The sequence below is a fragment of the Lucilia cuprina genome, chromosome 4, assembly GCF_022045245.1.
Source record: "Lucilia cuprina isolate Lc7/37 chromosome 4, ASM2204524v1, whole genome shotgun sequence".
NCBI classification, from domain to species: domain Eukaryota; kingdom Metazoa; phylum Arthropoda; class Insecta; order Diptera; family Calliphoridae; genus Lucilia; species Lucilia cuprina.
This window is the reverse complement of record NC_060952.1, coordinates 75,636,707-75,661,929: the sequence shown is the minus strand read 5'-3', so window position 1 is coordinate 75,661,929 and position 25,223 is coordinate 75,636,707. Positions and strand designations below refer to the sequence as shown.

Genomic DNA, 25,223 nt, shown 5'->3' with positions numbered 1-25,223 from the left:
GATTAATATATAAATTATATTTACATATATTAACACAAAACCACTGTGCCACTGTATTAAAACGAAGAGAAGATTAATGTTTATCATAATACAAAAAAAAATTGCAATAAACAATCGATCGAAATCGCCATAGACTCCAGAGGTGTAGTACAACCACAATAGTGGTAAAATACATACATAACTAAGAGAGTGTTTCTAAGAGTCTTAATAGATTCGAGCTACTGTTTGTAGCATTATTTAAGAGGTTTTTGTTATGTTCAAAAATCATACATATGGCCAATCAAGCCAAGTGACTGATCGTACAAGTGAGTAGTTGGTGAGTCAGTTGCTATTAAGACGTTGTTAGTGTGGTTTTGTTTGTTAGATTTTTTTTTTCATTTTTAGTAAGTTAGTCAGTCGGTCGTTGAAACGTTTAATAGAACAACTTGATATTAGATTGTCGTATAGAGTTTTTGTTTAAGTTTTATGACAACTGCTGCAGCGATCGCTTACAGATCGAACGTTTAGTTGTTCTGGCGTTGTAAATTTTTCGTTTAGGATTAATGTGTGTTACTTTTGTTTTTTTTTTTTGCTTTTCGCTGTATTGTTTGTTTGTTTTTATTATTATTTTTTTTCGATCTTGTGGTGTTCGGCTGCGAAATAAATATTAAAATATACAACTACAGCGTCGTTATTGTTGACTATAAACGACGATAACGTCGTCATTAGTGTCTTCGTCGACGCTGTTTAGTCGTACAAGCAGACAATATTTGTTGGTTTTACGTATGAAAACCTACAAAAATTGTATATTTTGACTTTCTGAGACGTTAACGGAGAAATTTTCGATCAGTTTAAGTTTTTCATTTGCCCCGAACACAACAAGCAAAAGAAAATTTACGATATTCACAAAATAACAACAAACAGCAGCCACTAATTGTTTTTTATTATTATTAAAATAAAATATTATTAATTATACAATATTGTTAACAAAAAAATAGAGAAAAAAGAAAATAACGAAAAATTTTAAGAAGAAAAAGCGTGTAAAACCCGGGCGTTATAAAGCCAAAGTTTTTCCTTTAAAAAATTATTTTATTGAAAAGCACAGAAAGTGCTAATTTTTTACAGTGTAAAACGAAAAGTAAAAAAAAAACGGGAGCAAATTAATGCAAATGTCTTGTAAATGATTTTAATTTTTCAAAAATTTTTTAACGAAACCCAAAATAAAAAATAAAAACAAATATATAATTAAACCGTTATAACAACAAAACATAAATTTAACGAAAATATAATAACAGCAACAACAACAGCCAATAAATAGCGATCAATGCACCAAAGTTGTTTTTTATAAAAAATAAATATATATTCTGAAAAGGTTTTAAAGTGTGAGTGTAAATTTAAAAAAAAAGAAATTAAAAAAAATTAAAAAGAATAATAAAGATTTATAATAAAATTTTAATGTTTATTATATTTCAGAAAGAAATCTATTAAATTGTTTTTATTTATGAGACTTTTTAAGTGAAATAAATTTAAGAAAAAATTTTAAATTGTAAAATTTAAAGAAAACTAATTTACATATTTTCATTGTCTCTTTTTATGTAAAATTTTCTATAAATTTACATTTTAAAATATATTCATGACAAAATGCAAAAAAAAAAAATTTAAATCAACATCAGTTTTAATTAACCTTGTTTTTCCAACTTGTATGCACAACAACAGGAAAAACTTTACAACCAAAGAAAAATGTTCATCATTCTTACGCAAAATGTTTAAACTCCATAGAAATTTTTAATTTGAAAAAAAATATATATTGATTGATTGTTTAATTGATTGATTGACTTTCAAATTGTTATAATCTAGTATAATACTTAGTTTAAGCATAAATTAATTTCAATGTTTCAATTTGTGACAAATTTGTTTTCTGCCCCAATGTTTTCATAGAAAGTCATAAATCTTGTTAATAAATTTATTTAAATTTTCCTATAAAATACTAAAAAAAATTGTTATCTTAAAACTACCGGTAAAATGACAAAAAATATAAACCTAATTTACGATTCTAACTAAATAAAATTTACAATGTCAAAAAAAATATACATTTTATTATAATTTAAAAATTCTATAAAAGTGTGCAATAAATTATTATAGGTTACGTCAATTCTAAGTTATATCTCATGTTGAAACTCTTGACTAACTTTATTTTTTTAATAATTTAAAAGACAAGATCCCAAGTACTTCTTTATATTTTTAATAAAAAGTCCAGAGTTTAGAACAAATCTTATAATAGGAATTATATCAAATGTTTTCAGATCAATTTCATTAGGCCAATAATGAACAACAATTCTTCTTCTGTATGCTTAATGTATAGGAGAGGGAACAAACTCCCCGGGAATTTGTTATTCAGAATTTGTTTTGTTGTTCTGTTTCTGAGTTTGTACTCAGTTTGAAAACACTATTCGTTAGGGATGTTAATCCGGAATAATATTACTACCAAGATATCTTGATCTAATTTCAGCAAATGACTGACAATGGCACAAGAAGTGCTGTAGAGTTTCACAGTCCTGTCTACAAGTTCTACATTCTTCTGAATCCACAGGTAAAGATGTTACCATAATCAAGAGTTTCCACTAAGAATGCTGAACGTTATGCTAGGTAGTTGGTTAGTTATTTAGTTTGAAGGAGCATGTTTTTTGGATATAATCCGAAAAAGAACATCTGGGCCTCTATTGAGCCTATTGTGCCCTTCTTAACCAGTACCTCCGCCTACCGGCAGCCACACAGGTAGATGGATAGGTAGATAGATAGATAGATAGATAGATAGATAGATAGATAGATAGATAGATAGATAGATAGATAGATAGATAGATAGATAGATAGATAGATAGATAGATAGATAGATAGATAGATAGATAGATAGATAGATAGATAGATAGATAGATAGATAGATAGATAGATAGATAGATAGATAGATAGATAGATAGATAGATAGATAGATAGATAGATAGATAGATAGATAGATAGATAGATAGATAGATAGATAGATAGATAGATAGATAGATAGAAACTATCACCGGTCTAATAAAATTAATCACTTCTAACTATCCCATCGGTTAAAGATTTAATTCCTTCCAGGGTCTGCAATACGTCAGAATACGTCCAGTCAATTATGTGTCATTATTCCCTTAATCCTGTGAACGATTTTACATTGTTAAGGCCAACTATTTCAGCTCACTTTTCAGCAATTTTAATTCGCAGTTTTTGCATCATAACATTCGAGTCTCTTGTTACCCATAATAAGCAAATTGTGCAAAATTTTATTTTCTAAAATTTGTTTTTAAAAACTTTTGTTTTTAAACAAAATCGGACAAATTATGCTTGAGTTATGCTTAAATATGTAGAGCAATCTGTTAAATTTTCTAAATTATTCCCAGAATTATAAACAATTCAAAATAAAACAATTCAATTCTTAAACCTTGTTTTTATTTTATCAAACATTTAAAAAATTCCAAACTACCAACAAAAACAAAACGTTTAAACACGTTTTTGACACCTTTTTTGTTTGGCAACAAAAACTTTTTGCAAAAATGTTAAATTATAACAAAAAAAAACTTGTTCTTTCTTTTCAAATATCTACCGTTAAATCTGTTTCAACGAAAATTAGGTCATTTTTTATAAATTAACAAGTTAAAAATTTCACTATAAAAGTCTCTTAAATACAAAAAATCCAAAACAAAATCTCTAATTTTTCTTAAAATTTTTATAAATTTCAGTGATTAAATTCAATAAATTAAAGTGAATTTTTAAAAATTACAACCAAAAAAAACCAACAAAATAAAAACAACAATTTAGGAAGTTGAAAAATTAATGGTAATTTGTTAAAAAGTGCGTTTGATAATTATAGAAAAAAAGTGCGTTTATGTAAAACGAAAGTTTAACGAAAATTAAAGAAATTTTTTAAAAATATATTAATAAAAATAAATAAAAGTTTGTGTTTTAAATCTTGAAATGTGACTAATATTTCTTAATACATTAACAACAACAAATTGTTTTAACTGCAAAACTTAACTAAAAAAAAAGAAAAGATAAATAAACTAATAAAATAAAAACTGAAACAGCAAAACGAAAACTAATTATTATAAAACAAAAAGGTGGGTTGGAAAAGATTTTATTTAAAATTTATTTTAAAAATAATTAAAAGCTAAAGTTGTGTTTAATTGTTAAAAATTTTTAGCGAATTTTTAAAAATTTTAAATATTTGATTTTTTTTTATTTTCCATCAAAATAAGTTTAATTCACTTAATGACGCCAAAAATCTGTATTTGTTTATCGATTTTAATAAAATGTATCTCGTTTAAAAGCCTACACACTAAGCTTTATTGTCTTGGAAATAATTTTATCAAATTTGGATTTTTAGCGAATTTTTAAAAATTTAAAATATTTCAAAATTTTTTATTTCCATTAAAATAAGTTTAATTCACTTAATAGCTTTTAAAATCTATATTTATTTATCGATTTTAATAAAATGAATATCGTTTAAAAGCCTACACATTAAGCTTTATGGTTCTGATAATTATTTCATATTTTGTAAAAATTTTCGATTTTTTATGAATTTTAAAAAAAAATACAAAATTATTTTGCAAATTTTTTATATCCATCAAAATGTGATATATTCACTTTATGGTGCATTAAATCAAAGTTTGTTCATTTATTTAAATGAAATATATCTCGTTTAAAAAGCCTATACATTAAGCATTCTGAGCTTAAAAGTAATTTTTAATTTCTAGCAATGTTCGAGTTTTTATGAATTTTTAAAAATCAAAAATATTTGAAAATTTTTAATTTCCTTCAAAATGACGTAAATTTACATAATGACTCATCAAATCTATATTTATTAATCGATTGTAACGAAAAATATCTAATTTAAAAGCCCACACATTAAGCTTTATGTTCTTGAAAATAGTTTAACATTTTTTGCAATCTTCGATTTTTTATAAATTTTTTAATATCCAAAATTTCTTTGAAAAATTGTTGTATTTATCAAATTGAGAAATACTCGCTTAATGGATTTTTAAAACTGTATTTTTTACAGATTTTAATGAAATATATCTCGTTTAAAAGCCTATACATTAAGCTTTTTGGCCTTCAAAAAATTTCAAAATTTTTAGTAATTTTAGAATTTTAACGTATTATTTCATATTTTTTCTATCGAAATCGGAAAAATTGTTCACAATCTTAATCTTAAATTTCCCGAAATAGGTACAATGTAAAACAATCATTTTTAATCTCTTCTCTGTCAACAACTGTTTCATTTTATATCAATTTTATGTTGCACCGTGTAATCTTCCTACAGCTTTTAAAGACTTTAAGCAATTTATTTCAATTGTTATTTTTAAATTTTAATGGTAACAATAATAAACCAAAAACATTCCATGATTTATGATCTTTGTTCAAAAACAGCAGAAAATAAGTCTAATTTTTTTCATAATACACAGGTTAATGAATGTGTAACAACGAAATGACTAACATTTTTGTTTGACCTTAAAATTGTTTTGTGAATTCCGCTTTGACATTGTTTTTGTTTTGTTATGTTCCAAAAATAACATTATATACATACAGACTCCAATAAACAAACAAACCTACATACATACATTCATATAGACAATGTAAAAGACTGTGATTATATCCATACAACAACATAAAAGCAACAATAATCACAACAACCATAGCTAAATGCATCAACAATAGCAACAACTATACTTTACTTTAATGACTGACACTCTCGTTTTCTGCAATATGTTGTTGTTGTTGCTGTTGTTTTGTTGTTGATGAAGTTTGGTTACACTTCGAAAAATATTTTTAAATAAAACTTTTACAAAAACTTTTAGAAGAAACTTTCCAACAAAACTTTCAACTTCTTACAAAACTTTTTCTATAGAAAAAATTTCCAACAGAACTTTTTTTATAGAAAAAATTTCCAACAGAACTTTTTTTATAAAAAAACTTTTCAACAGAACCTTTTCTATAGAAAAATTTTTTCTAGAGAAAACTTTTTTGTAGAAGAACTTTTTCTATAGAAAAACTTTCCCACAAAACTTTTTCAATAAAAAAAACTTTCACACAAAACTTTTTCTATAGAAAAACTTTCCCACAAAACTTTTTCTATAGAAAAACTTTCCCACAAAACTTTTTCTATAGAAAAACTTTCCCACAAAACTTTTTCTATAGAAAAACTTTCCCACAAAACTTTTTCTATAGAAAAACTTTCCAACAAAACTTTTTCTATAGAAAAACTTTCCAACAAAACTTTTTCTATAGAAAAACTTTCCAACAAAACTTTTTCTATAGAAAAACTTTCCAACAAAACTTTTTCTAGAGAAAAACTTTCCAACAAAACTTTTTCTAGAGAAAAACTTTCCAACAAAACTTTTTCTATAGAAAAACTTTCCAACAAAACTTTTTCTATAGAAAAACTTTCCAACAAAACTTTTTCTATAGAAAAACTTTCCAACAAAACTTTTTCTATAGAAAAACTTTCCAACAAAACTTTTTCTATAGAAAAACTTTCCCCACAAAACTTTTTCTATAGAAAAACTTTCCCACAAAACTTTTTCTATAAAAAAAATTTCCAAAAAAAATTTTCTATAGAAAAACTTTCCTACAAAACTTTTAATTAAACTTTTTCTGTAGAATAACTTTGCAGCAAAACTTTTTCTATAGAAGAACTTTTTTCTACAAAAAAGCTTTCCAATAAAACTTTTTCTATAGAAAAACTTTTCAACCAAACTTTTTCTCTAGAAAAACTTGTCAACAAAACTTTTTCTTCCTTTTTCTAAAAAAAACTTTCCAAACTAAACTTTTTCTCTAGAATAGCTTTTAAACGGAACTTAATCTTTGGGAAAGCTTTTAAAAGATGCTTTCAGTAATATTTCTATAAAAAAACAATGTAGAAAAAAACTTTTTCTTTGGAAAGCCATTCCAACAAAACTTTTTTTGTAGAAAAACTTTTAAACAAAACGTTACCTATAGAAAAGCTTTCCAATAAAACTTTTTTGAAAGAAAATTTTTTTAAACAAAACGTTTTCTATGAAAAACTTTCCAACGAAACTTTTTTGTATAAAAAAAAGCTTTCAAAGCTAACTTTTATCTTTTCAGCTTTCAAAAGAAACTGCTTTTTTGTAGAAAAATGTTCAATATAAAACTTTTTTTCTAAAAAATTGTTTAATCGAAGTCTTTTTGTGAAAAGCTTTTAACGATATTTATACATATGTGCTTTATTTTATTTTTTTACAAGTTAAGAATTAACTCTCATTGATTTGAAGTTTAAAAGCAATTTCTTTTAAACCATTTATTGATTGTTATTGTTTTTGTTGTTTGACCACTTGTTTACTTATACTTTATCACTTTCCCTTTCATGTTTGACAGGTTTTTATTGAGAAGTTTAGTTTTGTTTGTTTACAGATTTTTTTGAGTGTATTGAATCAACACAGTGTTGTCATATATAAACAAACTGTCAATGTATTGTTTTATATTATTTAACTCTAGTTTTTGCCGCCTTTTTCATATTTTAACTTTAGGTTGGATCTATTATTATCAAAATGTAGTTGTTTTTCTCTTTCTTTTAATAAATATTTTTGTTTAAATTTTCCGTTAATGTTTGTTGTTTTTGTTTTTGTCTTTCTTTTATTATTTAATTATTGCATTAATACATTTATTTCCCCCTTTTTTTTAAATAAATTTTACACTTTTTTTCAACCAAAATTGTAAACGTTAACCTCAATTTTAAAAGCGAAAAAATATTTAAAGAAAACCAAAACCAAAACTTAACTAACAACAATTACAACAAAAACACAACATATTTATGAACAAATATATAAATAATTAAATTGGTCTTGGCAACACCACAAAACTTGTCTGTTTTTGGGGAAGTATTTCACTATTTACCCCGGTTGTTGTCTTTTTGTTGTTGTTGTTGTTATTTTTTGGTTCGATTTCTTGTGGTCAGTCAGTATAATTTGTTTAACATTTACCTTTTTTTTCAACTTTTTGTATACAATTATTAATAATTTTTTTTCGTTCAATTTGGGTTTCTTAAGGTCATCAACATAATAAACTAAAATAAAAAATAAATACAAAAGAAGAAAAAAAACTAAAAAAAAACTTATGATTGTTTTTGTGCTTTAGGGCCATTGTAATAATTATAAAAAATAATAATAATAATAATCTTTTGTAATAATAAATGCTAACGTTGATTCAACTCTACCATTTTAAAGTTGTAAAACCATTTACATTGAATTTATTGTTAATTATATCAAAAGGCCTAGTTTTGTTTTTTTTTTTTTCAATCTAAATTTAAATTAACAAAACTCTATGTTTTTAACATAAATATTTGTTTAGAAGTGGGAACTTTTTTCTTAACAGATGTTATAAATCTAAAACAAATTGTTTAAATTTTTTAACAAACAACAGGTTATTCAACTGTAGCAAAGCTTACTTCAAACTCAAAACTAGTTTCAATCAAAAACTTTTCAAACTAAATCAAATTTTTCATTCGAAATATTTTTAAAGAAAAAAGTTTTCAAACGAAACTTTTTTGAATACTAAAACTTGACTTTTTAAAGAAAAACTTTCAAACGAAACTTTTTTAAGACAAACTTTCTAACGAATCTTTTTTCTTTTTCTAACGAAAAACTTTCCAACGAAACTTTTTCTAAAGAAAAACTTTCCAACGAAACTTTTTCTAAAGAAAAACTTTCCAACGAAACTTTTTCTAAAGAAAAACTTTCCAACGAAACTTTTTCTAAAGAAAAACTTTCCAACGAATCTTTTTCTAAAGAAAAACTTTCCAACGAAACTTTTTCGAAAGAAAAACTTTCCAACGAAACTAAAAAAAGCTTTTAGACAAATCAAAGAAGCTTTCAAATGAAACCTTTTCTAAAGATAAACATCAATACTTTTTCTCTAGAAAAACTTTCCAACAATACTTTTTCTTTAGAAAACTTTACACCGAAATTTTCTTATAAAACAGCCTTCTATATAAAATATCTATAGAAAAGCTTTTTAATAAAACTAGAGAAAAACTTTATTTTGAAGTTTTTTCGATAAAAAAGCTTTGTATTCAATATTTTTCTAAAGAAAATTTTTCTATTGAAACTTTTTCTATTGAAACTTTTGCTAGAAATTCTCTCTATCTAAACTTTGTATGAAAAAAAACTTCCAACAAAACTTTTTCTTTAGAAAAACTTTTCAAGAAAACTTTTTTTTAATAGAAATATTGAAAACTTTTTGTATAGAAAAACACTTTTTATAAAACTTTTTTATGGAAAACTATAGAAGTACTTTCTATTGAAACGTTTTTCTTTATAAAAAAAACTTTATGTTGAATATTTTTCTAGAGAAAAACTTTCTAATTAATATTTTTTTGGGGAAAAAGTTTCTATTGAATCTTTTTCTAGAGAAAAACTTTCTATTGAAACTTTTTCTTTAAAAAAGCTCTCCAATGAAACTTTTACTATAGAAAAGCTTTCTATTGAAACTTTTTTTATATAAAAGCTTTCGAAAGGAACTCTTTTTAAGAAATGCGTCCTATCGAAACTCTTTCTATAGAAATACGTTCTATTGAAACTTCTTCTAAAGAAAAGCTTTATATCGAAACTTTTTCTATAGGAAAGCTTTCTATCGAAATTTTTTCTACAGGAAAGCTTTCTATCGAAACTTCTTCTATAGAAAAGCTTTCTATCGAAACTATTTATATAGAAAAGGTTTCTATAGAAACTTTTTCTATAGGTAAGCTTTTTATCGATTTTTTTTTAGAAAAACTTTATATTGAAACATTTTCTATTAGAAGCTCTCCATTACAACATTTTCTATAGAATAGTTTTCTATCGAAACTGTTTTTTCGAAAAACTTTCTATTGAAACTATTTCTATAGAAAAGTGCCACCAAAACTTTTTGTACAGAAAAGTTTCAATTTAAAATTTTTTTAGTAAAACTGCTCTAGAAAAGATTAGGAAATTTTTATTTACAAATGTTTTGTTTTTTTTAAATTTCAGAAAATAGTTTTTAAAATTATTCTCTGTGTATTTTTCTTTTTTTAATTTTCTCAAACAATATTCACTTGTTGTATGCATTTAAATTTTTTAATTTTTAAGAACTTTTTAATTTCAACTGCATATTTTTACAAACGTATTCCAAATGACAATAAAATTCTACAACATTAACAGAATTTAAATTTTGACACCCAACAATATAAAATAGAAAAAAAATTCTTTGAAAATTCTTAAACTTTAGCACGTATTAGACATATAAATTTTTTTCTAAACAAATAATTTGAAAAACGATAAAATTTATTCAAAATTTATTTTCTTAGAAAAAAGTGAAAATAAAAGGAATAGAAATATTAAAAGGCAAATTATTCTAAAATATGTAGATATTAAAAGGGAAATTAAATTATTTATAAATAAATTATTGAGAACTTTTGAAAACTTTTGCTAGAAATTTCTTGATCAAATTTAAAAATATTTTAAATTATTTTCCATTATTTTGCAAACACTAGAACACACAACTTCTTCATTCATTTTAATAATTGGATAATTAATATTCCCAAAAAAGGGCAAAACAATGTTGTGCTGCTGTTAAAATTCTAATGACATAATCGGAATTTTTAATTACATATTTTCTAGCAATATTTTGTTTAAATCATTAAAATTCTCTAAACAAATAGATGAAAGCAAAATTAAAATGATTAAACTATTAAAAATTCCAGACAGGCCCCAAAACGAAGAGATTTGTATATGAAGACCTGTAATAGAATTTATAGATTTTATTTTTAACACAAACATGGTCACAATCACCAATTTACAAAATGAAAATGTTTATTTAAACAAGATTTTTAGTTTTGCCTTAAAAATGGCGGAAATCATTTTAATTTCAATATTTTTTATTTTTATAAAAATATTCAAATTTTTTTTTTGTTTGATACCCTTTCAAATTCAATTTATAAGTTAATGAATATAAACCTGTTGATATTGTTATGTCCACCGACATACATACATATCTATCAATCAATTATTAATAGTTTAAAAATTATAAATAAAATATAAAACAAATATTTCAATATTAATAATAAATTCAAAAATAAATAAAACTAGAGAACCAGTCACATGTATATGACTATTAGAGGGTGCAAAATACCACCAGGTATTTGAGTCATAAAAACACTCACTGTCTAGCACACGGTTCCACATGTGCCGTGTGAATGATGTGATTGAATATACCACCACTTACATACATACATTCTTATTTATAAGTTAATAATAGTTTTTAAATAATTTATTAATAATTATTTACTATTAAGACATTTCAACACCATTTCCATTTAGATAAAATGTTAAATGAGAAGAAAAACTTTCCAACAGAACTTTTTCTAAAGAAAAACTTTCCAAAAAACTTTTTCCATAAGACAAAACTTTTTCTAAAGAAAAACTTTTCAACATAACTATTTCTAATGAGAAACTTTCTAACAAAACTTTTTTTAAAGAAAAGCTTTGAAAATAAACTTTTGCTAAAGAAAAACTTTCCAACAAATCTTTTTCTTTAGAAAAAAACTTCCTGACAAAACTTTTCTATAAAAAAAACTGTTCAACAAAACTTTTTCTTATAGAAAAACCTTCCAACAAAGCCTTATCTAATGAAAAACTTTCCAACAAAACGTTTTTAAAGAAAAACTTTCCAACAAACCGTTTTTTAATGAAGCCCCTTCCAACTAAACGTTTATTTTAAAGAAAACTTTCCCACAAAACTTTTTCTATAGAAAAACTTTCCCACAAAACTTTTTCTATAGGAAAACTTTCCCACAAAACTTTTTCTATAGAAAAACTTTCCCACAAAACTTTTTCTATAGAAAAACTTTCCCACAAAACTTTTTCTATAGAAAAACTTTCCCACAAAACTTTTTCTATAGAAAAACTTTCCCAAAAAACTTTTTCTATAGAAAAACTTTCCCAAAAAACTTTTTCTATAGAAAAACTTTCCCACAAAACTTTTTCTATAGAAAAACTTTCCCACAAAACTTTTTCTATAGAAAAACTTTCCCACAAAACTTTTTCTATAGAAAAACTTTTCCACGAAACCTTTTTCAATAGAAATCTTTCCCACAAAACTTTTTCTATAGCAAAGCTTTGCAACAAAACTTTTATAAAGAAAAACTTAAAAAAAACTTTTTTTAAGAAAAAAACTTCACAACAAAACTTTTTTTATCTAAAAAGTCTTTAAAGCTCTTAAATCAAAACTTTTTATATGGAGCGTTTTAAACTAAAATTTTTATTTAGAAAGTATTCCTTTCAGAAATGGTTTAAAACAATTAATATTCAATCATAATTACTAGTACCTGTAACTACATAAACAATTACTAATGACATGTCGAATATTAACTAGAGAACGATTTGTTTTCCTTAGAAATTTATAACAAAATGTATTTAAGCAGCTGATTTAAATAAGTTATAAAAAATAATTAAAAAAAATAAAAGCAACAAATTTCACACGTTTAGAATATTTTTAAATTGTTGGAAAAAATAAACAATAAAAATTTATTTATTTTTTATATTTAAATTTAAATACTTCCTTAACTAAAATGTATTTAAAATTATTTATTCATAAATAAATTATAGATTTTTTTAGAAACAAAAACCTTTTGAAAACAATTGTAAACAAAATCTTAACAAGTTTTTTTTTTATTTCTATTAAGAATATATTGAACATACCACAAGTGACAGCTTGTTTGATTTTGTCACTATAACAAATACCGGTTATTTACAAAAGTTTAATAATATGTATTATCTAAAAAAACAATAACAACAAAACTGTTTGTTGTACTAGAAAACCAGTGTAAATCACACCCACAAATTCCTTTTAATAAATTGTGGATTTTTTTTTTTTTTTTTGATCGACAATTTTCATTCTCAAATCGTTAATGGTTGCGTTCACTTTTACCACGTTAAGATCACAGGGGGTATGTTTAGTGGCAGCAATTTAACTTTATTTCAAACTAGTTGTTTGTTTAATCTATTGAAGCGTGTGAAAGAACATTTATTTTGTAAAAAAAATATTGTTATTCTAGTTATAATTACATATTGTATTTTGTTGTTTTTAGTTTATTATTAGTTCTTGATTTGAACATGATCTGTTATTAAATGTTTTGTTTCTTTTTACTTATTGTAACCAGTATTTATGTTATAATCACTCCATTTGATAGAAATCTGGTTTTCTAGTGTCAAATTATGAACTATGCGATTTAACTTTCTATATTTGCTAATGTAATTTTAAAAAATAATTACATTTTTAAAATAAGGAAATGACAGAGTTGTTCTTTAGTTTAATTATCTTTAATATTGTAATAGATGGATTTCTATAGGATTTCTAGTCCAGAAAAAAATAGTCTGGACTATAGTCTCGCCTATAGTCCGGACTATAGTCTCGCCTTTAGTTTGGACTATAGTCTCGCCTATAGTCTGGACTATAATCTCGTCTATAGTCTGGACTTAATTCTCATCGATAGTGTGGACAATTGTCTCGTCTATAGTCTGGACTGTAGTCTTGTCTATAGTCTAGACTACAGTATTGTCTATGGTCTGGAATATGTATCGTCTATAGTCTGGACAGGCGACTTGTCTATAATCTGGACTACAGTCTAGTCTATGGTCTCGTCGATAGTTTGGACTGTAGTATTTTCTAGTGTCAAATTATGAACTATGCGATTTAACTTTCTATATTTGCTGATGTAATTTTAAAAAACGAAATGACAGAGTTGTTCTTTCTTCTAGTCCAGAAAAAAAATTAATCAAAGCTTTGAATATAGAAACTTTTGGAAAACATTTTTTTCCTTTAGAACCAACAAAACTTTTTTTAAAGAAAAACTTTCCAACAAATATTTTAACATAGAAAAACTTTACAACAAAGACTATAGTCTGGACTATAGTCTCGTCTATAGTGTGGACTATAGTCTCGTCTATAGTGTGGACTATAGTCTCGTCTATAGTGTGGACTATAGTCTCGTCTATAATGTGGACTATAGTCTCGCCTATAGTCTCGCCTATAGTCTGGACTATAGTCTCGCCTAAAGTCTGGACTATAGTCTCGCCTATAGTCTGGACTATAGTCTCGTCTATAGTCTGTGCCATAGTCTCGTCTATAGTCTAGACTATAGCCTCGTCTATATTCTGGACTATAATCTCGTCTATAGTTTGGACTATAGTCTCGTCTATAGTCTGGTCTATAGTCTGGACTATAGTCTCGTCTATAGTCTGGACTATAGTCTCGTCTATAGTCTGGGCTATAGTCTCGTCTATAGTCTGGACTTTAGTCTCGTCTATAGTTTGGACTTAAGCCTCGTCGATAGTCTCGTCTATAGTCTGGACTGTAGTCTCATCTATAGTCTCGAATACGTTATAGTCTGGACTATAGTTTCTAAACTTTTCAACAATATTTTTTTTAGAAAGACTTTTTAACAAAACATTTTCTTTAGAAAATCTGTCCATCAAAACTTTTTGTATAGAAAAATTTTTCAGCTAAACCTTTTCTGTAAAACAAACCCTCCAACAAAACTTTTTCTATAGCAAACCTTTCAAACAAAACATTTTTTAAGAAAAACTTTCCAACAAAACTTTTTTTCTAGAAAAACTTTCTAACAAAACTGTTTCTATAGAAAAACTTTCCAACAATTGCTTTTTCTATAGAAAAACATTCCAACAAAACTTTTTCTCTAGAAAAACTTTCTAACAAAACTTTTTATATAGCAACTTTTACACAAAACTTTTTTTAAGAAAAACTTTCCAACAAAACTTTTCCTATAAAAAAAAAAAAACTTTTAAACAAAACTGTAGAAAATTTTTCACATCAAAACTTTTTCTAACTTTTTCTATAAAGAACTTTCCAGCATAGCTTTTTCTGTAAAAAAACCTCCATAGAAAACTGTTTTGTATTGAAAATCAATGTCAAAGTTGTCCATACACAATTTGATGACTCTAGCTCTTGCAGTTTCTGAGATAAACGACTTTTAATACTTTTTTTCTAAGTGGGCGCGGCAAGTCGTCCATTTGAAACTATAAAGTATCAGGTCTAGCCGTTTAACTATCCATAAAGCCCAAAAAACATAAACAATACCCTTATTTTTAAATATAAAGATGCAACATCTATTATTTTAAATGCAATACATTTTTTTTTTGACTATATACTATAAACAATTCATTATAGGAGGGGTGTTTCAAAATAATTTTAAACTTTTTAAATAATTTTACAAACTTTGAACAATATTTTAAAAAAATTAAAACAATTTTCAACAACTTACAAAAGTAATAAAAACTCTAAATCAGTTAATAAAGCAAAAAAGAATTGAAGCATAACTAGTTACATAACTAGTTCTTAAGGGATAGAAAGTGAATATTATTCTAATAATACCAATAGATAATGTATTAAGGAAACAATTTAGGTAATTTTCAAGACTTTATGAAAATAAAAGTGTGATTTTCGTTTAGAACCTAATTGCACATAAAATTTTTTTCTACAATGCTTTTTAAAACCAACCTCGTATAAAAGAAATAAATTATTAAACATTTTCATATAATTTTTTTTGTGTTGTAAAGAGACACGTTTTATGTAAAAATTTTATTATACATACAAAATAAATCTTATTTTGATACAAAATAGTTTGACATTTATGAGCGATTTGAGAATTTAATTTTTTTGTTTCTTTTTTGCATCTAAATATCACTCAAATTATTATTTAAAAACGTTTTTGTACATGACTAATTGACATTTTGGTTTGGTAGTGTTTTTATTAAAGAAAATATGAAAATAATGAAAATATTTCTTATTTAAAAATGGTGGATATTCACTTACATGGTTACATTGTAGAAAAACAATCGTGTAATTGACTTTCTGCTTCGATAAGATAAAGTCAACTTTTTAGACAAGAAAATGTTGCCAACAGTCGACTTTCTGCCAAAGTTTTACACTTTTATTTTTCAAATTTAAACAAATTTAAAAATTAATTTCGACTCCTTTATGTGTCACGGGCTCTAATGTTTTTATATATTTAAAAATAATTAAAAAACAAAACAAATATTAAATTAAAATCCATACCACACCCGTAGTCTTTATAGCTTTTTTAAAATGTATTTAAAAACAAACCACTAAAATATCTAAAAGTAAACAGACGTTAAAAATTTAGGTGTGATAAATAATTTATTTATATTTAATAGTATTTTTAACAACATTCCTATTAAAATAATTTAAATTTGTAATTAGAATTAAAATTAAGAAACCAAAAAAACTCCCGGTTTATATGTTTTTTATAGAGAATAACAACCGACACATTCATTCTAGTTATACCGGCCGGCAAGATCCATATACTCCTTTATTTAGCCTGTATCCACTAGATACACTATGCAGACTATATAACTAGTCTGCACTGTCACTGCTCTGTGGAGTATCTGCAACAGCACCGAATTTATAGACATATAGAATTTACTGTTTGCATCAGCCTTTTGACCGCAACTCACTCTTCATGCTTCAGCCTATACGTGTATCCCGAAGGAACTTCCTGCGGTCAACTGGACCAGATTATGTTGTTCTCTGATTCGACCACATGTCAAATTATTCCAAGGAATGTAAGAGAAGTGAACTAACTTCACCAGTTTATAGTCCTGACAGACTAAATATACCGGGATTTAAGTAACATCATGATTAGGTCTTTCATCTAAGTATCATGCCCCCAGGGGGACATATCATAGACATACATATTGGAAACGTCGAAGGTACTGATAAGGTAATTACTTTTCATAGATTGCCATCTCAACAATACTTTCCATGAAGAGAATTGGATACAATATACATCCCTTTGTCTAAGGAACGTCCGAGGAGTGAAGTGACTTCACCAGTTTATAGTCTCAGCAGACCAAATGTACTGGTAGCACCGGCATTTCATTAACATCAAGATGAGGTCTTTCATCAAAGTAACATGTCTTCCGGGGGACATACAGCAGACATACAGATTGGAAACATCTAAGGTCTTTAATGCCTTTCATAGATTGCCATATCAACAACACTTTCTACGAAGAGGATTGGATACAATATACATCCTCATGTCAAACTCAGTTTTCAGAAAAAAATCGTCTTCCCGATTGTTTTTTGAAAAAAGACGGACTGGCTAAAGTGGGCGTAGCATCTCTCATAAAAAATTATGTGATTGCAGTATATCTAAGAAAATATAACAGTATTCTAACGAAGACACTTTAGTGACATTAATGATCTAAAAATAGAGGGCGTGGCACCTTCAATATGAATAAAAAACAAAAATTGTTAAAACTGGGAAAATATTAAAGCTAAAATCATTAAATTTTGCACGACTAACTATAAAATGCATATGAACAGTGTGGGAGAAATGCCTGGACTAAAAAAAGGGGGGCGTGGCATTTCCCATATTAATGAAAGGCACAAATTTGTAAAACTGGGAAACTATTAGAGCTAGAACTCTCAAATTTTGCACGAACAACTTTGAAATCAATGTAAACAAATTGTGTAATAAATTGGCGGATTAAAAAAGGACGTGGCCCCTGTCAAATAAATTTAAGACAAAACTTTGTACATCAGGCAAACTATTAGCCTTAGAATTTGTATAACCGGGAAACTATTGAAGCTAAAACTTTCAAATTTTGCACGAGCATCTTTGAAATCCGTATAAACAACTTGAGGGAAAATATCTGTACTTCAACAAGGGGGTCTGCCACCTCCCTCACGAATTGAATACAAAAATTCGTATATCTGAAAACTTTTAAGAGCTAGATTCCTCAAATTTAACATGAATAACTTTAACATCCATGTGAACAGAATAATCAAACTTTATACGAACAACTTTTGAAAATGATATAAACGGACCAGCAGTAAGGGGACACAGCACCTGATATGATATCTTGAGGAAACGAGTTAAGTTAGAAACTTAAAATTTTTTCATAACGACTTATATATAGAAATGTAATCGATTACAATTTTTCTAACGATTCAAATCGTTGGGGCTTGACATAATCATGCAAAATATAAACGTTTCTCTTTTTTTCAAATATTACGAAATTTTTACCAAATTTCGTACCAACTAAACGTCTTCCGTCGGAAGTAATTAAAAATCATTTGTAGCATTTTTGTTTCAGCAAAAAAAAAATGTCATTGGAAACATCAAACAATTTAATAAATCGTGTATTGAGTATAAAATTCAGAATCAAAAAAAATGGTTGTTATGTTCAACTAAAATTAATTAAAATTCTATAATGTTGATGATGTTTTAATCAAACTTGACAGGTAGATAGATACTATTTTCAAAACAGAAAACAAACAACAATAAAATTAACAAATACTTATTAGGAGAAAAAAAAACTATAGATAGTAATTTGTTTGTAAATAAGAAAAACTACAAGAATAATTTGAAAATAATTCAATAAAAGAAACAATTAAGCATTAAGAAACGTTAAAAATGTTTAGAAAAATACAGAGAAAAAAAGAGGAAGTTGTTGAATGATTTTTTTTTTTGGCAAGCGCCATAGTCGCCCCAATGTCTGAGTTCTCTTTGTGTTTAGAAAACAAATACAAATTTTTTTATTTATTTTTTTTATTATTCAGCTTCTAATCAAAAATAAACAAACAATACAAATTAATATAGAAGAAGTGTTTATAAATTCAACAATAAATCAACATGAATATTTAAAATTTTGACTTCCAAATTCCATTTCTATGTTAAGTTTATCTCTTGATGTTGATGTTAGCAATTAGACAGATTTAATCATCATCACTTTTATTTGCCATTAATCTATTCATAATTCCGGAAAGAAATATCGTCAACATTTTTTTTTTTATAAGATGTATCAATCAATAGCATTTTTGATTGTTTTTTTTTAAATAAATCAATAAAAGTCAATGAACTGTATCGAAAAAAATTATTAAATATTCAATGTTTCGTTTTTATTCAGTTGGTTTTTATTTGATTTTGAAAGTTTTATACCAATTGTTTCAACTATAATGATATTTGAAATGAATTAAACCGATATCTTATAGTTGGTAAGTCTTTAATAGCACACTTAGAGAAATTACTTGGTTAAAGATTAATATAAGAGTAGTTTAAATTTTTATATTAATCTTTATGGCATTAACAGCTCCGATTCTAAAATCGGAATTATAGTCTAAGCTATAGTTAGGACATAATCAAAATTCATTATCTGAACCATATGTTAACAGGTATATAGTTTGTTTAATTATTTCCGACTTCAAGGTTGGTTTAGTTTGATGTATAGCCTAGTCTATAGTCTAATCTTTAGTCTAATCTATAGTCTAGTCTGTAGTCTAGTCTATAGTTTCGTCTATAGTATAGTCTATCGTTTAATCTATAGTCTAATCTTTAGTCTAATCTATAGTCTAGTCTACAGTTTCGTCTATAGTCTAGTCTATAGTTTCGTCTATAGTCTAGTCTATAGTCTAGTCTATAGTCTAGTCTATAGTCTAGTCTATAGTCTAGTCTATAGTCTAGTCTATAGTCTAGTCTATTGTCTAGTCTATAGTCTAGTCTATAGTCTAGTCTATAGTCTAGACTATAGTCTAGTCTACGGTTTAGTCTACAGTCTAGGCTACAGTTTAGTCTATAGTCTAGTCTGTAGTCTTTAGCCTAGTCTATAGCCTACTCTGTAGCCTAGTCTATAGTCTAGCCTAGTCTATTGTCTGGTCTAGCCTAGTCTAAAGTCTAGTCTATAGTTTAGACTATATATAAAGTATAAACGATAGACTAGTCTATAGTCTAGTAAAGACTAAACAAGAGACTAGACTATAGTCTGCCTAAAGACAAGGCTTTACTTTGGAATGGACTGGACTATAGACTAGACTAAAGACCTGATTATATACTAGACTATAGAGTCGACTAAAGATTAGATTATACACCGTTCTATAGTCAGGACTGGACTGTATTTTATTTGATAGACTGATAATATAGATAATATATAGCCAGTTCAATAGACTGGACTTCAGTCTGGATTTTAGCTTTACAGTTCTTTTAAAAGGTATATAAATGTGATTGGATTTTTACAAAGAAGAATACAACAACAATTAAATATGTTGTTGTCACAATTAATTTTTCTAAGTGTATTATTTTAAATTACAGTTTATTACTCAAATCACGTTTCAATTATTTACATTTTTATTACGATTATTCAATTGCTTACAAACTAAAGCAATTGAAAAATTGTTAAAACTTTATCCAAGTTACACTAGAACAATGTGTTCTTTTAACAGCCCTAGTTCATGGTAAAAATAAAGGCCATTTGCACGCCATTACGTATACCTAAGAATGTCAGGCGGGAGTTTTAATAAACAATAACTTTATGCAGTACAAACTGTCAAGACAATTTTTAATTAGATTTAAATTAAGAAAAATAGTGATCATCTCCTTTTAACTAGTTGTTTAACCCTACACTGACTGCTATAACATATAATTTCGATTTCCTATAATTACCTACATATTTATATAATAGATTTACAATTTTAAATAAAAGTGTAAAACCTACTGTAGACAGATAATAAAAATTCTACCAAAATAGTAAATATTTATTTAATATGTATTATCTTTAACGTTAAATAAATAAAAACAATTTAACTGCAGTTTAAAATACTACAAATAAAGAAATGTAAAGAAACAATGTTGACAATTGCTAAGCAAATAAACGCGTTGCCAAACAAACTTCACATGTCTGAAAGTGAAACAATGATCAACTATTTAACTGTTGCTGGTTGGTTAGTTGATTGGTTGGTTGGTTGGTTGGTTACCCACTGCAAAACTGTTCAGATATTTGTTGGTGTTTTTATTTGAACAACAGGATTTTTTTCCGACAATTTTATCAGAATATGTATTTTAACAAACAAAGAAGAAAGACACGACAAGAAGATTGTTTTAAAATAAAAGAATGAACATTAAATAAATATCCATTAAATAATCTATATTTACTTTTTATTTATATTTTTTAAATATTGTTAATACAATAAATATTTGCTTATGTAGCATTTATTTATTTAATAACAATTAAAAGTAATAACAATAAAACGTGCTAAAACTTCCTTAACTATAAATAAAATATTATTAAACGATCATATACATACATATGTATGTATATGTTTTTGTGTTAAATAATTTTATTTATTTTATAAAATTTATACAATAATTGTATGCAAATAATTGTTAAAATAAAATCAATTAAAGGAAAATTTTAATTGAGACAACTAACAGTCAGTACCTAACACCTACAAAGAACTTATTGTTTAAAAAAACATTTCAATACCTCAGTTATTGTTTTTTTGTTCAATACACTTAAAGAAATTTAAACCTGCGAAAATACCCTGTAATTTGTTCCCTTTTACTCTCTAAAAACATTTAACTTTTTAATTAAGATTTTCCCACAATTTAATGAACAAATTTATTAACTAATTAATTACTATTAAATTACTTTGTTATTCCTATTGCGATTTAAAACTAGTTTTTTCAGTTTTATAACAAATATTTATTATTTATTTAACATTTTTTCACACTTTATGTGTTTAAACCTGTGTTTAGGGTGGGTTTTTGACTCTGTTTTTTTACGAGTTATAAATATCAATTAGTAAACGTATTGTTAGTAAAATATTCAAGCACTTTAAATACCTATTCTACTGTCTTCTTGAACTTGTATTGTATTTAAAATATTTTTATTGATTTTACTTTTATAATGCTATTGCATGGTTTGAGACTGAACTATAATCTTGTCTGGACTTTATAATGTCGATATACATTAATTACATTTTGCCTTATTTAGACTGTTCTATATTCATGTGTATAGACTATGGACTGTTCTTAAAACAAAACTTGTCAAGACTAAATACTTTTATATAGTCAATACTATGAACTGTGCTATAATCAAGGCTATTTATTGTTCTATAGCAAAGACTGTAGACTATTGACTGTTCTGTAATCATGACTATGCCCTGTTCTATAGTCAAGAATATAGACCAATCTATAGTCAAGACTATAGACTAATCTATACTCAAGACTATAGACTAATCTATAGTCAAGACTATAGACTAATCTATAGTCAAGACTATTGACTAATCTGTAGTCAAGACTATAGACTAATCTATAGTCAAGACTATAGACTAATCTATAGTCAAGACTATAGACTAATCTATAGTCAAGACTATAGACTAATCTATAGTCAAGACTATAGACTAATCTATAGTCAAGACAATAGACTAATCTATAGTCAAGACAATAGACTAATCTATAGTCAAGACTATAGACTGTTCTATAGTCAAGACTATAGACTGTTCTATAGTCAAGACTATAGACTGCTCTATAGTCAAGACTATAGACTGTTCTATAGTCAAGACTATAGACTGTTCTACAGCCAAGACTATAGACTGTTCTATAGTCAAGACTATAGACTGTTCTATAGCCAAGACTATAGACTGTTCTATAGTCAAGACTATATACTGTTCTATAATCAAGATAGTCAAGACTATAGACTAATCTATATACTGTTCTATAGTCAAGACTATAGACTGTTCTACAGTCCAGACTATATACTATTCTATAGGAAATACTATAGACTGTTCTATAGTCCAGACTATAGACTTTAGACCGCTTTATAGTCAAGACTATTGACTATTCTATAGGAAAGAATATAGACTGTTTTATAGGCAAAACTATAGACTATTCTATAGTCAAGACTATAGACTATTCTATAGTCAAGACTATAGACTGTTCTATAGTCAAGACTATAAACTGTTCTATAGTCAAGACTATAGGCTGTTCTACAGTCAATAGTCTGGACTATAGAACAGTCTATAGACTGTTCTATGGTCAATACTATAGACTGTTCTAAAGTCAAGGTTATAGATTATTCTATAGTCTAGACTAAAACTGTTCTATAGTCAAGACTATAGATTGTTCTATACTCAAGACTATAGACTGTTAAACGATAACTGGAGGTGGTGAAAAGGTTTAAAAAAAAGGAAAGCCTTTTTCTAAAAATGTATTGCTCGTCATAGAGTATCATATGTTTTATATGATAGATTGTTCTTTAACAAATAATATATACTTTTGATAATCAAATTTAATATAAGAAATAAAATATATTTAATAAAGAAACAAAAAGAAATTGTATTAGTTCTTTTAATTCACTCACCTTTTTCTATTGTAGTTCAAATAACGATGTACTTCAGTTTATGTTTACTTGCATACAAAAACAATACATATTTCCATTTTGCAATACATATATACATATGTATGTATATGTTTGCATGTACATATTTGCATCCATACATAAATAACCAGCAACAGTTTTTCTTTTATTTATGCCTTTTCCCCTCAGGCTCTTTTTCATATAACTATTTTTCTCTCCCGCTACCCACTTTCTTAATAACAATACGAAAGGCCCGACAAAAGAAAACCACCGACCGGCGCTCGGCCTAACGAAAATGCATTAGATTTTTGGCAATTAAAAAAACACTTATTTTAAAGTAATAATTTAACACTCTTTTACAAACATTTTTCAATAACGGTATTTATAAACAATTTGCAATAAAATTAATTATATATTAACAATTATTTACCACTTTTAGATTAATTTTAAACAAGACTATTACCACTAAACAACCGAACACTTTAGAAATTTTGAGCAACTAAAGAAAAAGAGAAATAACTAAAGCAACAAATAGCAATAGAAATGACATTGTTGTTATAGTTGTTCTTAACAATAACAACAACTGTTATACGTTATGGATGTTTATTGTTATTGTTCCATTTCATTAGTTTTCTTAATATTTCTAAAGTGTTCGGTTGTTTAGTATAAATGGTGCGGTTTAAATGAAACTAAAACGTTAATAAATTGTTAATAATAAAATATTTTTGTTATTTTATATTAAACAAAACTTAATTTATATCGGTACATAAAAATACTTATGGAAAAAGTTTTAAAAATTAGTGAAAAAAGTGAATATTTAATAAAAATTTACAACTTGCCAAATTTGTTAGAAGGCTGTCGTTGTTTCTTGGTTTCCAGGGCCATTCGTAAGCAGCTCAAGACAGAAGAGTGTGTAGTGAAATGGGAGTAATGGAGTTTGTGTATATTAGCAAACCATTAATATGTCGTTATTATATTACAATGATTTAAAGAAGAAATTGTATGTAAGCAAAATATTTGTAAATTATGTGTCAGCTGTGATATAAGGCGACAACAACAACAACAACCAAATTAAAGGTATGTAATCTATGTACCAGGTATGGAAAATTGAAGTTTTTAAATGGTAGCAAAAATAGTATATTTTAGGATTTTGAAGTACATATGAAATTAATTGGATTAGACTAGACTATATACTAGACTATAAATAAGACTACAAACTGAAGTGTAAATTAGACTACACACGAGACTATAGACTAGACTAGACTAGACTATAGACTAGATTATAATTTAAACTATAGAATAGACTTTAAACTAGATTATAGACTAGAATATGAACTAGACTACAGACTAGACTATATATGCCAGACTATAATCTAGACTATAGACTAGGCTATATACTGGACTATAAACTAGACTACATACTAGACTATAGACTTGACTGTAAACTAGACTTTAAACTAGACTACAGACTAGATTATAGACAAGACAATATAATAGACTATAAACTAGACTATAAACTAGACTATAAACTAGACTATATACTAAACTATAGGCTTAACTATAGACTAAACTATAAACTAGGCTATAGACTAGACTGCAGACTAGACTACTGACTAGACTATAGACTAGACTATAAACTAGACTACAGACTAGATTATAGACTAGACTATAAGCTAGACTACAGACTAGATTATAGACTATAAATTAGACTATAGACTAGATTACAGACTAGACTATAGACTAAACTATATGCAAGATTATAAACTAGATCACATAGACTAGATTATACACTAGACTATAGACTACACTGTAGACATAAACTAGACTATAGAGTAGAATATAGACTAGACTATAGTCTAGACTATAGACTAGACTATAGTCTAGACTATAGACTAGACTATAGTCTAGACTATAGACTAGACTATAGTCTAGACTATAGACTAGACTATAGACTAGACTAAAATCTAGACTATAGACTAGACTATAGTCTAGACTATAAACTAGTCTACACACTAT

General features: G+C 26.1%; 1 long non-coding RNA gene across 1 annotated transcript; it reads left to right on the top strand.

The window, feature by feature from the left end:
• The first annotated feature begins 365 nt into the window (after window positions 1-365).
• Window positions 366-18,449, top strand: LOC124419640. Its single transcript, XR_006940740.1, has 3 exons — window positions 366-1,361; window positions 3,744-4,121; window positions 16,351-18,449. It is a non-coding gene; the product is annotated as an uncharacterized LOC124419640 (long non-coding RNA).
• Window positions 18,450-25,223: the final 6,774 nt, after the last annotated feature.